Below are 13,819 nucleotides of genomic sequence, written 5' to 3'. Positions count from 1 at the left end.
GTACAGAAAGGGGGAGGGAAGGAAAGAAAGTTAATTCAAAAATCGGTCAAACAGGAAAAAGTACACAGAGCTGCACTTGGATTTAAAGGCAACGTTTTATAATTGTAGTCTAAGACTTTTTGTGGTAAAACTCCCAACTGCAGAAGGATTTTTGCCCTTTCTTGACATAAGTAGTAAGGATTACATTGGAAAAAAAAAAAAAGAAAAAAAATATCACAGTTCCTAGCAGTTTGTGAGGTTTTTTCTGGGAGAAATCCCAGGTGAGTGACTGAATCCTGCTGGGAGGAACTGAATCCAAGCAGAAGGATGGTATATAACTGATTATTGTACTAAGCAGGCAGATGAAGTGAAAATGCACAGGGCACTAAACTTACTGGAAAGTAAAATGTGACAAGATCTGCTTACCTTCAATGCAGTCCAAGTGGATATGAAGTGTCTTAGTTTTGATCTACTACTGTTTGGTGCTCTATGTGAAACAGTCAGGGAAGGGGGCTCATTCTAATTCCTGTTAGACAAATGGCCACATCACTAAAAGCTGTATCCAAATTGCAATTTTTCACTCATTAGCCTCTGAGGCCTTGCAAGAAATCCTCAAATTCCTCTGGAGTCTGAGGCACATTGGTGGAATCTTGCATTGCTGCTCCTTATGCTATATTTGTTCTGTGGGGAAACAAAGGAATTATATTAATTCACTCTGTCTGCTATTAGTAAGCCAACCTGCTTTCTTTCACAAAAACCAATGCCCTGTGTTTTAACCACAAGATCATGCCCCTCTTAGCAAGAAAGCCACTGTTTGCTGCTGTACAGTGACCATGCAATGGTAAAGAACAGATAAGTGGTGGAGTGATCTTCAGAAGATTTCCATATTGATCCATGGGCCCTTGAAGAATAAGTTGTATTGGCCAAGTAAACTTCCACCTTCCCATCCCACCATTCCCACATATTTATGTAACAATGGCAATTATGACTACTCTTGTATTTGCTTGCCAGGTAAACAAACTCTTATCGATGGTTAAGTAGTGTTGTCTTCTCTCTGCTGACCTAGAACTCTATGTTCTAAAACCTGCAGATTGGGTAATCATTTTAAAAAAATGATCTGTAAACTTAAAGCATGATTAACTCCTTAAAGCCTAGCCTACTACAAAGCAACAATCTGTTGTGGTCCATTGATTTCAAAGGGATGCTTGGACATACAATTGACATCTGTTGACCTACAAGCTTACTTAGTTGGACATGCATCATATGACCAACTGGGAATTGAAATGTTTAATACACAAGCGCCTGTCACTAAGGCATAGATACAAGATGGAATTGATAGAGCAGAGAAAGACATTCAAGAGAACAATTAGACTGCCTTCAACCCCATTTTCTGTTATCCACAAATGGACAAATCATTTATGTTTATTTGAAGTTACCAAACGACTGCGTTGTACAAACAGTTCAGCCTACTGACTCCCCACAATTTACTGCAACTACTGCTTTGAGCCTTCACTTTTCATAAGTCGCTATTTCCAACAGGTGACGTACATTATGTGATATCACTGCTTCCTGACTGAGATTCATCCAATCTGACAGAACTTTTAAAGTGATCACAAAAACACTCCCAGCATGAATATTCACAGGCATACATAGCTGCACAATAGTCACTATACTCTGAAAATTTGAAAAATGAGTTCTCTTCTTACATTACAGAGAGGGGAATGGCTGTTACGTGTGTTCTATGACATGAGAAGATCTTCCTATGTCCAGATCCCTAGACATTAGGACTGCTTTGCACTCGTGACACTGTGCCAAAAGGCCATAGTGCAGGGGAGAATCTGGGCACCTGCATTTTTTCTGCTATTTCCAATTCAGCTCAGGGGGTTATGCAAAAAGAGTAGTTTAGGTCAGCCATAAATTAGAAATATGCAATAAGACATTGTTGTCACAGAAGGGTATGAAGTTACACCTACTGTGCATAAGGGGTTCAGTGTAACAATTAAAAAGAAATGTTCTCTTACTAATGAGATTTTTGAAAAGAAGAACTTGATCACATTCATGATACAAAGTGGGAAACTGATTATGTTTTGACATTTACTTGCACAACATGAGGTCATCAATGAGATTAGGAGACAATGAAAGGAGCAATAATGAAGAAATGGTGAAAAATTAAACTCAGGGAGCATTTGGATAAGACCATGAAAGTCTTAAAAGTGGAAGAAACATGCATGTTGGTGCTAAGATATACACATTTATTATATATATATATAAACCTATGTTAAGAGACCATTAAGGTTGCAAAAAATAATGGAATAAATATATGATCATGCAATTAACAAAAAGCATAAGCACCAGGGGTCTGAAATAAGGTTGCATGGGCCACTGCAGTGTGCCATCTTCTGTATCACAGGGTCTTCTGGTCCCACTGCCACTGAATGGACCTTTAAATGTATTCTAGGATGGATGTGCATGAGAGCAGTGGTTCTCAAGCCTTTTTCATATCATCATCTTCTGTTAGATAAAAGTTTCTCTAACCTCCCTGCTCCCATCTAGCTATAAAGGAAGGACTCAGGTTGTGATCCTCCTGGATTTGCTCAACCCCCTGAATCCCCTGAAACGTGGGGTCATAAACATCCTCGATTTTCTTATGGGTAAATGGGGAAAGAGGGATCCCCAAACCCTCTCCTGTTACATGGAGTCATGGTGTGGAAAAATTGAGACCCACTGCCATAGAGAATACCGTGCAAGTGGGAAATCCCCGAGTATTCATTAGGAGTTACTGCTCAGCCTTGGAAGGAATTGTTTTATTATTTAAAAGTAGAGAAGGAGGCAGGAAATGGTTAGTCTGTTTTTGTTTTTTAATGTAAGCAAAGATGGTTTATAGCAAAATTCTAACTATTTTGTACTCATTCCATGGAGAGGAACTTCCACTGTACTAGAGGGACTAGTAGAGGTGGAACAAGAGCATTCTAGGCAATAGATATCCATACAACAAATAAGAAATCAGCCGTGAGGACAGAAGAGATTAATTTTGCCCCTAGTTCTGAAAACCTTCAATAAGAAGGGTATTAAAGAGTCAAGTGAAGGATGAGAAAGTTAGAGAAATTTGGGAGTCTAATAACTTCCGCTTAGCTCTTTGTTATGTTGTTTCTAGTTGTGGTCAGATTAATCAGCTACCACCTCTGTAGTCTTTTGTCTTTGGCCTGGTCTACACTACGAGTTTAATTCGAATTTAGCAGCGTTAAATTGAATTAACCCTGCACCCGTCCACACAACGAAGCCATTTCTTTCGAAATAAAGGGCTCTTAAAATCGATTTCTGTACTCCTCCCCAACGAGCAGAGTAGCGCCAAAATCGATATTGTCATTTCGAATTAGGGTTAGTGTGGCCGCAATTCGATGGTATTGGCCTCCTGGGGCTATCCCACAGTGCACCATTGTGACCGCTCTGGACAGCAATCTGAACTCGGATGCACTGGCCAGGTAGACAGGAAAAGCCACGTGAACATTTGAATTTCATTTCCTGTTTGCCCAGCACAGGAGAGCACAGGTGACCACAGAGAGCTCATCACAGGTAACCATGCAGGCCGATAATCAAAAAAGAGCACCAGCATGGACCGTACGGGAGGTACTGGATCTGATCACTATATGGGGAGAGGATTCAGTGCTAGCAGAACTTTGTTCGAAAAGACGAAATGCCAAAACTTTTGAAAAAAATCTCCAAGGGCATGATGGAGAGAGGCCACAATAGGGACTCAGAGCAGTGCCACGTGAAAGTCAAGGAGCTCAGACAAGCTTATCAGAAAACAAAGGAGACAAACGGTCGCTCCGGGTCAGAGCCACAGACATGCCGCTTCTACGCTGAGCTGCATGCAATTCTAGGGGGGGGGGCCGCCACCACTACCCCACCTTTGACCATGGATTCCGAGGCAGGGGTAATCTCATCAGCCACACCTGAGGATTCTGCAGATGGGAAGAGGAGGAGGACGAGCTTGTGGAGAGCACACAGCACTCCGTTCTCCCCAACAGCCAGGATCTTTTTCTCAGCCTGACTGAAATACCCTCCCAAGCCAGTACCCAAGACCATGACCCCATGGAAGAGACCTCAGGTGAGTTTACCTTTTAAAATATAAAACATGGTTTAAAAGCAAGCGTTTAATGATTAATTTGCCTTGAGGACTTGGGATCCATTCGCGGCCAGTACAGCTACTGGAAAAGTCTGTTAACGTGTCTGGGGATGGAACGGAAATCCTCCAGAGACATCTCCATGAAGCTCTCCTGGAGGTATTCCAAAAGCCTTTGCAGAAGGTTTCTGGGCAGTGCAGCCTTATTCCGTCCTCCATGGTAGGACACTTGACCACGCTTGCTTGCAGCAAGTAATCTGGTATCATTGCATGACAAAGCCTGGCAGCGTATGGTCCCGGTGTTTGCTGGCATTCAAGCAACATCCATTCTTTATCTCGCTGTGTAATCCTCAGGAGAGTGATATCGCTCATGGTAACCTGGTTGAAATATGGGAATTTAATTAAGGGGATAGATGTGGCCCTTCCTACTGGGCTGTTTGCCTGTGGCTGAAAAGAAATCCTTCCTTGTAGTAAGCAAAGCGCGGGGCGGAGGTGGGGGAGATTGGCACTGAGTTTTTCACTTATGGCTAGCAGGGATCTTCCCTGATACCAGCAACGTGGTGGGGGGAGGGATAAAGCGATCCCAGAGAATTGGATGGGGAGGGGGTTAGTTTGCTTTCTGCTGCTGAAGATTAACAGGAAAACCACAGCACTCAACAAGCTTTGTTTGGTATGTGGGAAAGGAGGTCGCAGAAGCCAAAAGACAATGGCTTACCATGGCCGCATGCAAGCCGAATTCTGTTGCCCAGACCTGCATCTGTGATCTCTAGCAGCAAAGCCACAGGCACTCAATATTAAGAGGCAAAATGCGACCTTGCACAGAAATCATATGTGCTATGTAATGTGAATAGTGTTGTTCACCGTGAAAGAGTATAAACATTGTTCTGTAAAATGTATCTTTTTAAAAAATTCTCCTTTTTTCCCCTCCCTTCAGCAGCTGCAAATTTTTCAAGCCTCCCTCCTCCGTCCCGAAGGCTATCTCAGATGAGGCGTCGGCAAAAGAGGACGCAAGACGAGATGTTCGCGTAAATCATGGAATCCACCCGCAATGAAAGAGCTCATCTGAATGAGTGGAAGGACACGATTTCAAAGTATAGGAAAGATGCCAGTGAACGTGAGGACAGGAGGGACCAACATGAGGACATGAGGGATGCTCGAGATGAGAGGTGGCGGCAGGAAGATCAGAGGAGGCAGGATGCAACGCTGGGGCTGCTGCGTGAGCAAACAGACATGCTCCGGCACCTGGTGGAGCTTCAGGAATGGCAGCAGGATCACAGAGTGCAGCTGCAGCCCCTCTATAACCACCCTCCCCCCTCACCATGTTCCATAGCCTCCTCACCCAGACGTGTAAGAACGCGGGGGGTGGAGAGGAGCCTCTATGCACCCTTCCATTCCACCCCAGTGGACAGCCCAAGCAAAAGGCTGTCATTATTTTAACCTTTTTTTAGTGGCCTTTTCCTTCCCCCCGATCCTCCTCCCAAACCCCACCCGGGCTACCTTCTCAGTTCTCTCCCTCTTTATAATCAATAAAGAATACATGATTTTTAAACGATACCGACTATTTCCTTTGAAAGCAAGCTGTGATCGAAGGGGGAGGGTGGGTTGCCTACAGAGAATGAGTCAATAAAGGGGGCGGGTTTTCATCAAGGAGAAAAACAGAACTTTCACACAGTAGCCTGGCCAGTCATGAAACTGGTTTTCAAAGCTTCTCTGATGCGCCGTGCTTCCTGGTGTGCTCTTCTAATCGCCCTGGTGTCTGGCTGCATATAATCAACAGCCAGGCGATTTGCCTCAGCCTTCCACCCCGCCATAAAGGTCTCCCCCTTACTCTCACAGAGATTGTGGAGCACACAGCAAGCAGCAATAACAATGGGGATATTGGTTTGGCTGAGGTCTGAGTGAGTCAGTAAAGTGCACCAGAGACCTTTTAAATGGCCAAATGCACATTCCACCACCATTCTGCACTTGCTCAGCCTGTAGTTGAACATCTCCTGATTCCTGTCCAGGCTGCCTGTGTATGGCTTCATGAGCCATGGCATTAAGGGGTAGGCTGGGTCCCCAAGGATAACTATAGGCATTTCAACATCCCCAATGGTTATTTTCTGGTCTGGGAAGTAAGTCCCTTGCTGCAGCCATTTAAACAGATTAGTGTTCCTGAAGACGCGAGCGTCATGAACCCTTCTCGGCCAGCCCACGTTGATGTTGGTGAAACGTCCCCTGTGATCCACCAGTGCTTGCAGCACCACTGAAAAGTAACCCTTGCGGTTTATGTATTGGGTACCCTGGTGCTCCAGTGCCAAGATAGGTATATGGGTTCCATCTATCACCCTACCACTGTTAGGGAATCCCATTGCAGCAAAGCCATCCACTATGGCCTGCACATTTCCCAGAGTCACTACCTTTCGTAGCAGCAGCTCAATGAGTGCTTTGGCTACTTGCATGACAGCAGCCCCCACAGTAGATTTGCCCACTCCAAATTGATTCACGACTGACCGGTAGCTGTCTGACGTTGCAAGGTTCCACAGGGCTATCGCCACTCGCTTCTCAACTGTGAGGGCTGCTCTCATCCTGGTATTCTGGCGCTTCAGGGCAGGGGAAAGCAAGTCACAAAGTTCCATGAAAGTGCCCTTACACATGCGAAAGTTTCGCAGCCACTGGGAATCGTCCCACACCTGCAACACTATGCGGTCCCACCAGTCTGTGCTTGTTTCCCGGGCCCAGAATCAGCGTTCCACGGATAGAACCTGCTCCATCAACAACATGATCTCCAAAGCGCTGGGACCCGCGGTTTGAGAGAAGTCTGTGTCCATGTGCATGTCCATGTCCTCATCACTCTCGGTGCCCCGCTGCCGTCGCCACCGCCTCCTTGCCTCATTTTTCTGGTCCTGGTTCAGCATAAACTGCACGATAATGTGCGAGGTGTTTACAATGTTCATGACTGCTGTCTTGAGCTGAGCGGGCTCCATGCTTGCCGTGGTATGGCGTCTGCTGAGTTCACCCAGGAAAAAAGGCGTGAAACGGTTGTCTGCCATTGCTTTCATGGAGGGAGGGGTGAGGCTGTACCCAGAACAACCTGCGACAATGTTTTTTGCCCCATCAGGCACTGGGATCTCAACCCAGAATTCCAATGGGTGGGGGAGACTGTGGGAACTATGGGATAACTATCCACAGTGCAATGCTCCGGAAATCAACGATAGCCTCAGTACATGGATGCACACCGCCGAATTACTGTGCTTAGTGTGGCCGCATACATTCGACTTTATACAATCTGTTTCCAAAATTCGAATTCTGTAAATTTGGATTAATCCCATAGTGTAGACATACTCTTTGTTTGCAGTACTAATTCTGTACAGCAATCATGAAGACCGATCATCTTATGGTAAGGCACTGAACTGGGCCTGGGGAGACCTGGGCTTAGCTGCCACCCTTCCCTTGTCTTGGTGACTCATCCCCCACCACCATAAAGCCTGGGAGGGAACTGCAGGGAGCAGCTAGCCAGAGACTCCAGCCCATAGGAGCAGAAGCAGCCAAAGCAGGGACTTCTGGACATTCAGACAACTTTCTACCATTTTGACTTGATTTTCTCTGGCCTGTGCTAATCGATTGTTTGTTACAACCCTGCCTGTCCCATCTCTTCACCTCAGCTTCACTCCGTATCTACCCCTCTTACTCTCCAAAGTAAAGCCACCAAAAAAATCATGGAACTAACACAATATTTTCTGCCATCCCATTTTTCACTCTGCTTGTAGGTTCTATCGTTTTCCCTGCTCTGTGTGTATCTGGTCTATTTAGATTATCAGCCCATCTATTACGGTCTGTGCAGTGCCTAGCACGATGGGGGCCACATTCTTGGTTGGCCCTTAGGCACTGCCATAATAAATGTGATGAATAGGTGTTACTGAAATACAAATTACAGTATCTCTGCTACCATTTGCAACTTCTATGAAATTATACACATTCCACTCCTATTTGCATTGGGGAAGATGGAAAATTTCTATGGCTTTGACAATGCTGCTAACTTTGAAGGGGCACACTGACAGACTTTAAGCCTTAATTTATGATACTGTTTGATAGTTAGAAGGGAAAATAGTTTAATACATAACAAACAGTGGCTGTAGTGCATGTATTGATGGTCTTTTCCATAATATTTTAAACAAGTCAAGGCGTCAACAAAAGAACCTTGCCTAGAGAACCAGGGGGATATTTATGGCAGGGCACATCAATAATGCACTTAACATTTATTTGTGAAGACTGATGAATTTACAATGCAGCTTAGACTGAGGTTCCTGAATATCCAAAGACAACCTGACAACTGTAATGATGCCCAACTCATGAAAGCAAAAAATCAGGTTTAATAAAGCAATTAAAGCATATTTACATTTGCATTGTGCCTATGTTTTCTCCCAAGTACCAGTCAAATTCTGTTTGAATGCTATGCTAATTTGATGTGGGACCTTTCCAGGCATTTGACTTGCCCTGTATGTGTAAGGAAGACCCAGAGAGATAATCCTTGATCAGTATTCCTGAGCACAACAGGCAAATAATGCCTCTCCTGAAAAAAAGAAGTTGAAATGACTACTAGGCAAGGTAAATTGTTCAGGCAAAAAGTCACAGGCCATCACAACCCCTCCTTGAAACAGACCAGGCACAAAGCTCAGGTCAATGTGGTCATCGACTGACAACATGACATTTCAGAACCAGATTAAAACCAATAGTTGTCACTGTATGTGATCTATGTTTAAACAAAGCAAGATGGATCCATGCACTCTGTATTTCTTCTTAAAAAATATAGGAGCCGTTCTCTACACCAAAGGATCGATGCCATCGTTCCGTGCACAGCACAGATTGGAGACAGAAAATGATCAGTCCTGATGTGCTTACCATCTCAGAAGGCAGACCTGAGACTTGGAATAGTTCAGGCAGAGTTGGCTACTGTGATACATACATGTGTTCATGCATTAATGTAGATGTGAGATGTACAACCCATCTTTTTGCCGGTACAGACTAACATGGCTGCTACTGTGAAACCCAAGTGGTTAATATTCAACCGGCCAGTGTTCTAGCACTGCCATTTATCTCACCATGTATTTCATACAGACGGCATGTTCCAGTCTTGACTTATCCTCGAGTGTTTTAAACTACCAGGTACAGGGTTCAGGCCTGGCTTTAGAGTAGCGTTGAGTGAACTCATTCAGATAAAATATACGTCAGCCTAAACCTTCACTCATTCCTTGAACCACAACAAATCCTACCTTTTTCCTGAGGATCAAGAAAGTTCAGCCAACTTTCTTTGCTTTGCTATTTTCCTTCATGGGCTTCTGTGGTCCCTGGTTCCAGACAGAAGTACCTAGCAACAGACAGAAAAGCTGTTAATGATTTTAAAGGATCAAAATGAGTAAGTTCAATAGGCCTCATTCTTCACCCACATACATAGGTTCTCTCCTGCTGACATAGCGCCGTACACACAAGTGCTTATGTCGGTGTAACTTATGTCGCTCAGAAGGGTGATTTATTCACACCTCTGAGCAGCCTAAGTTATCATAGAATCATAGAACTGAAAGGGACCTCGAGAGGTCATCTAGTCCACTCCCCTGCGCTAGACCAGAGGTGGGCAACCTCCGGCCCATGGGCCAGATCTGGCCCCCTGCTTCATTTCATTCAGCCCACGGCAAGTCTCTGTGCTGCGGACCAGAAACCCTGAGCCTCAGCACCCCCCACGGGGTTGGAGCCATGAGCACCGGCTTGCCCTGCTGTGGGGGGGGAGGGTTGCCAGGCCATTAGAAGTCCAGTTGGCTCCGTGCAGCAACTAGAAGCGACCGGCATGTCCCTGGTGGGCCCTAGGCACAGAGGTGATCAGGGAAGCTGGGGAACCATGGCCAATGGGAGCGGCAGGGGCAGGGGCTGCAGGCAGCGTGCATCACACAGAGCCCCCTAGCCCCTCTGCCTAGGGACTGGCCATGGCGGCCGCTTCTGGGAGCAGCACGTAGCAGGGCAGACAGGGAGCCTGCCTTAGCCCCGCTGCGCCACCAACCGGGAGCCGCCTGAGATAAGTGCTGCCCGGCTGGAGCCCGCACCCCATACACCATGCCCCAGGTCGGAACCCCTTCTCTCACCCTAACTCCCTCACAGAGCCTGCACCCCTACCCACACCCAAACCCCCTGCCCCAGCCCAGAGCCCCCTCTTGTGCCCCAAACCCCTCATCTCCAGCCCCATCCCAGAGCCCTCACCCCCAGCCAAAGCTCACACCCGCTCCTGCACCCCAACCCCCTGTCCCAGCCTGGAGCCCCTTCCCACACCCTGAACCCCTCATTTCTGGCCCCACCCCAGAGCCTAGGGGAAGCCCTGAGCCTCTGCAACCCCACAGGGTGGTGTGTGGCCCATGACTGATTTTTTCAGTGTGTCAGTGACCCCTGATGGAAAAAAGGTTCTCCACCTCGATCTAGACCTGACAGGTGTTTGTCTAACCTGCTCTTAAAAATCTTCAATGATGGAGATTCCACAACCTCCCTAGTCAATTTATTACAGTGCTTAACCACCCTGACAGGAAGTTTTTCCTAATGTCCAACCTAAACCTCCCTTGCTGCAATTTAATCTCATTGCTTCTTGTCCCATCCTCAGAGGTTAAGAAGAACAATTTTTCTCCCTCCTCCTTGTGACAACCTTATATGTACTTGAAAACTATGTCCCCTCTCAGTCTTCTCTTCTCCAGGCTAAATAAACCCAATTTTTTCAATCTTCTCTCATAGGTCATGTTTTCTAGACCTTTAATCATTTTGTTGCTCTTCTCTGGCCTTTCTCCAATTTGTCCACATCTTTCCTGAAATGCGGTGCCCAGAACTGGACACAACACTCCAGTTGAGGCCTAATCAACACAGAGTTGAGCAGAATTACTTCTTGTGTCTTACAACACTCCTACTAATACATTCCAGAATGTTTGCTTTTTTTTGCAACAGTGTAACGCTCTTGATTCATATTTATTTTGTAATCCACAATGACTCCCAGATTCCTTTCCACAGTACTCCTTCCTATGCTGTAGTGTAGACATAGCCTTAGAGAATGGTAAAATTTTACTTTCATTTTCCCTTTTGCCATTCTAAAATTTCAGAACTTCTCCAATTTAGGAAATATTTCAATGGAAAAAGTGAAAAATCCCTGGACATTATTCAGTGCCAAAAAGAGAGGGGAATATGAGAAATTAAAATTTAAAATTTTGAACATTGTCACTTTTTTAATTTCAATTCAAAATGAAACAAATTAATATTTTAATTTTTGTTTAAAATCTACCTTCAAAGATATAATTAAAAACTACATTTTTCTACAAAAACTTGTTTTCACCAAAATCATATTTTTCAAATTAAAATTTTCAACCAGTTTTATTTACAATATGCACTTCTCTTTTCCTGTCAAGAAAACTTGTTAGATACTAGAAGCCAACAGTCAAGATAATCTTTTCATAGCTAATGAAGAGCATTTGCCCAGAGTAACAGCATCCGTATGGCATGTGAACAGACACCACATATGGATTGTTCCACTTTAGTTTCTTGCCATGTGAGTGGAAAACGTTAACCCCAAGACTGAGCAATAAGTGTGGTGCCAAGAAGGTTAAAGAATTAGTGCCTGGGAAAAGCCAGCATGTAGAAATCAGTCATTTTCCCTCCAGATACAAGCCAAAAAAAATCTGGAGCCAAATAAATAAAATCCTCTTGGCTGATTTTTTTTTTTTTTAAATCTGATTTTTTTTCTTCATCTTTCAGTTTTATAATAAAATTCCCTTCCAGGCTGAGTATCAGCCTGCAGGGGCTTTTTACAGTAAAGTGATTATAACACCCTGAAATGCCAAAACAACCTTTAGCTCTTCCTTTGCAAATGCAGTTCTATACCCTAATTCAGTGGTTCCCAAACTTGTTCTGCCGCTTGCGTAGGGAAAGCCCCTGGCGGGCCGGGCTGGTTTGTTTACCTGCCATGTCCGCAGGTTCGGCCAATCGTGGCTCCCAGTGGCTGCGGTTCGCTGCTCCGGGCCCATGGGAGCTACTGGAAGCAGCGGCCAGTACATCCCTTGGCCTGTGCCACTTCCAGCAGCTCCCATGGGCCCGGAGCAGTGAACCGCAGCCACTGGGAGCCACGATCGGCCGAACCTGTGGACGTGGCAGGTAAACAAACCAGCCCGGCCCGCCAGGGGCTTTCCCTGCACAAGTGGCAGAACAAGTTTGGGAACAACTGCCCTAATTAAGGGCAGCCAGATGCAAACATTGGAAGCGGGGGGTGGGGAAGGAAAAGCTTAGAGGAAAATAAACAACCATGTCAGTGGGAAAAGTCCACGTTTGCTATTAGACAGGCTACCCTTTCCTCTGAAAGAGGGCATAAAGCTATATGTACACGTGAGCTACAAAAGGGGGAAGTAAAATTCCAAATTTACTTACCATTTTCGTGTCACAGTACCAACTTGCAGCCTCAAATGAGATCAAGGCCACCGCAGTGCTAGCTGCTGTGCACACCCAAAGAGCTCAGTCTAAAAGACATGGCAGACTAGGGATGGGAGAAAGGTAGTATTATCCTATTATTACACCAAGGCAGAGAAGATAAGTGACTTGCCCAAGATCATACAGTATGTCTCTGACAGAGCTGGGAAGCAACCCCAGATCTCCTGAGTCCCAGTCCAATGCCTTACCCACCACGCCATATCTTGTTTCTGTATAACTCTACTAGGACTGTCAATTAATCGCAGTTAACTCAAGTGATTAACTCAATTAAATTAATGGTGATTAATTGCAGTTTTAATCAGACTGTTAAACAACAGAATACCAATTTAAATTTATTATAAATATTTTGGATGTTTTTCTACATTTTCAAACATATCGGTTTCAAATATAACATAGAATACAAAGTGTACAGTGCTCACTTTATATTATTATTTCCAATTATCTTTTTTACAGTGCAAAAATTTGTAAACAAAAGAAATATATTTTTCAATTCACCTCATACAAGTACTGTAGTGCAAACTCTTTATTGTCAAAGTGCAACTTACCTTTTGTTACATAATTTAGAGCTGACAAGTCCACTCAGTCCTACTACTTGTTCAGCCAATCATTAAGACAAACAAGTTTGTTTACATTTATGGGAGATAATGCTGCCCGCTTCTTATTTACAATGTCACCTGAAAGGGAGAACAGGCATTTAAATGGCACGATTAATCACGGTTAATTTTTTTAATCGCTTGACAGCCCTAAACTATACATTTGGTGATCTTTCCGATTCACCATTTGTTGCTTCATGCTTCAATTACAAAGGCACTTTGTAGATTACAGCCATCTGATCACTTTCCTTTCAAAGTCTTTGTACAGCAATTGCAGCCTACATTCCATAATACGCCTTGAATGAATCCCAGCCCATCACCATGGGGTAGCACTGCACTTAGATCCCATTATTTCTTGCAAGGTAATTTTCATACTTAAATTACTTATAACTTGACTCTTCCTCATTCTCAGTGCTCCCAACAATAGAAGCACAATTCAGCAAGCAGTGCATTTAGCTAAAAGTGAAGACAGGATAAACTTTAATAGAAGTTGTGTCTTTTGTAAAAAAAAAAAAAAAAAAAAAAAGTCCACTGCACAAGCTTTCAGTATGACAAATACCCTTTTCCCTTTGTCCTCTGTAACAAAGTTCCTCCTCTATCTTGGTGGGTCCTGCACTTATTGGCAGATTTTCTTGCCTCAGAG

General features: G+C 44.5%; 1 long non-coding RNA gene across 2 annotated transcripts; it reads right to left on the bottom strand.

Annotated features, from left to right (window-relative positions):
* Positions 1–417: 417 nt before the first annotated feature.
* Positions 418–13,251, bottom strand: LOC128843616 (uncharacterized). 2 transcript variants are annotated; one of them, XR_008446319.1, is made up of 4 exons: positions 13,129–13,251; positions 12,524–12,629; positions 9,355–9,449; positions 418–660 (listed from the first exon to the last, which is right to left on the bottom strand). It is a non-coding gene; the product is annotated as an uncharacterized LOC128843616 (long non-coding RNA). The 2 variants fall into 2 exon arrangements; XR_008446320.1 differs by lacking the exon at positions 418–660 and adding an exon at positions 8,518–8,654.
* Positions 13,252–13,819: the final 568 nt, after the last annotated feature.

This window comes from Malaclemys terrapin, chromosome 9 (genome assembly GCF_027887155.1).
Source record: "Malaclemys terrapin pileata isolate rMalTer1 chromosome 9, rMalTer1.hap1, whole genome shotgun sequence".
Classification (NCBI taxonomy): domain Eukaryota; kingdom Metazoa; phylum Chordata; order Testudines; family Emydidae; genus Malaclemys; species Malaclemys terrapin.
Note: the sequence above shows the minus strand (reverse complement) of the source record. Positions and strands in the feature narration are given on the sequence as shown.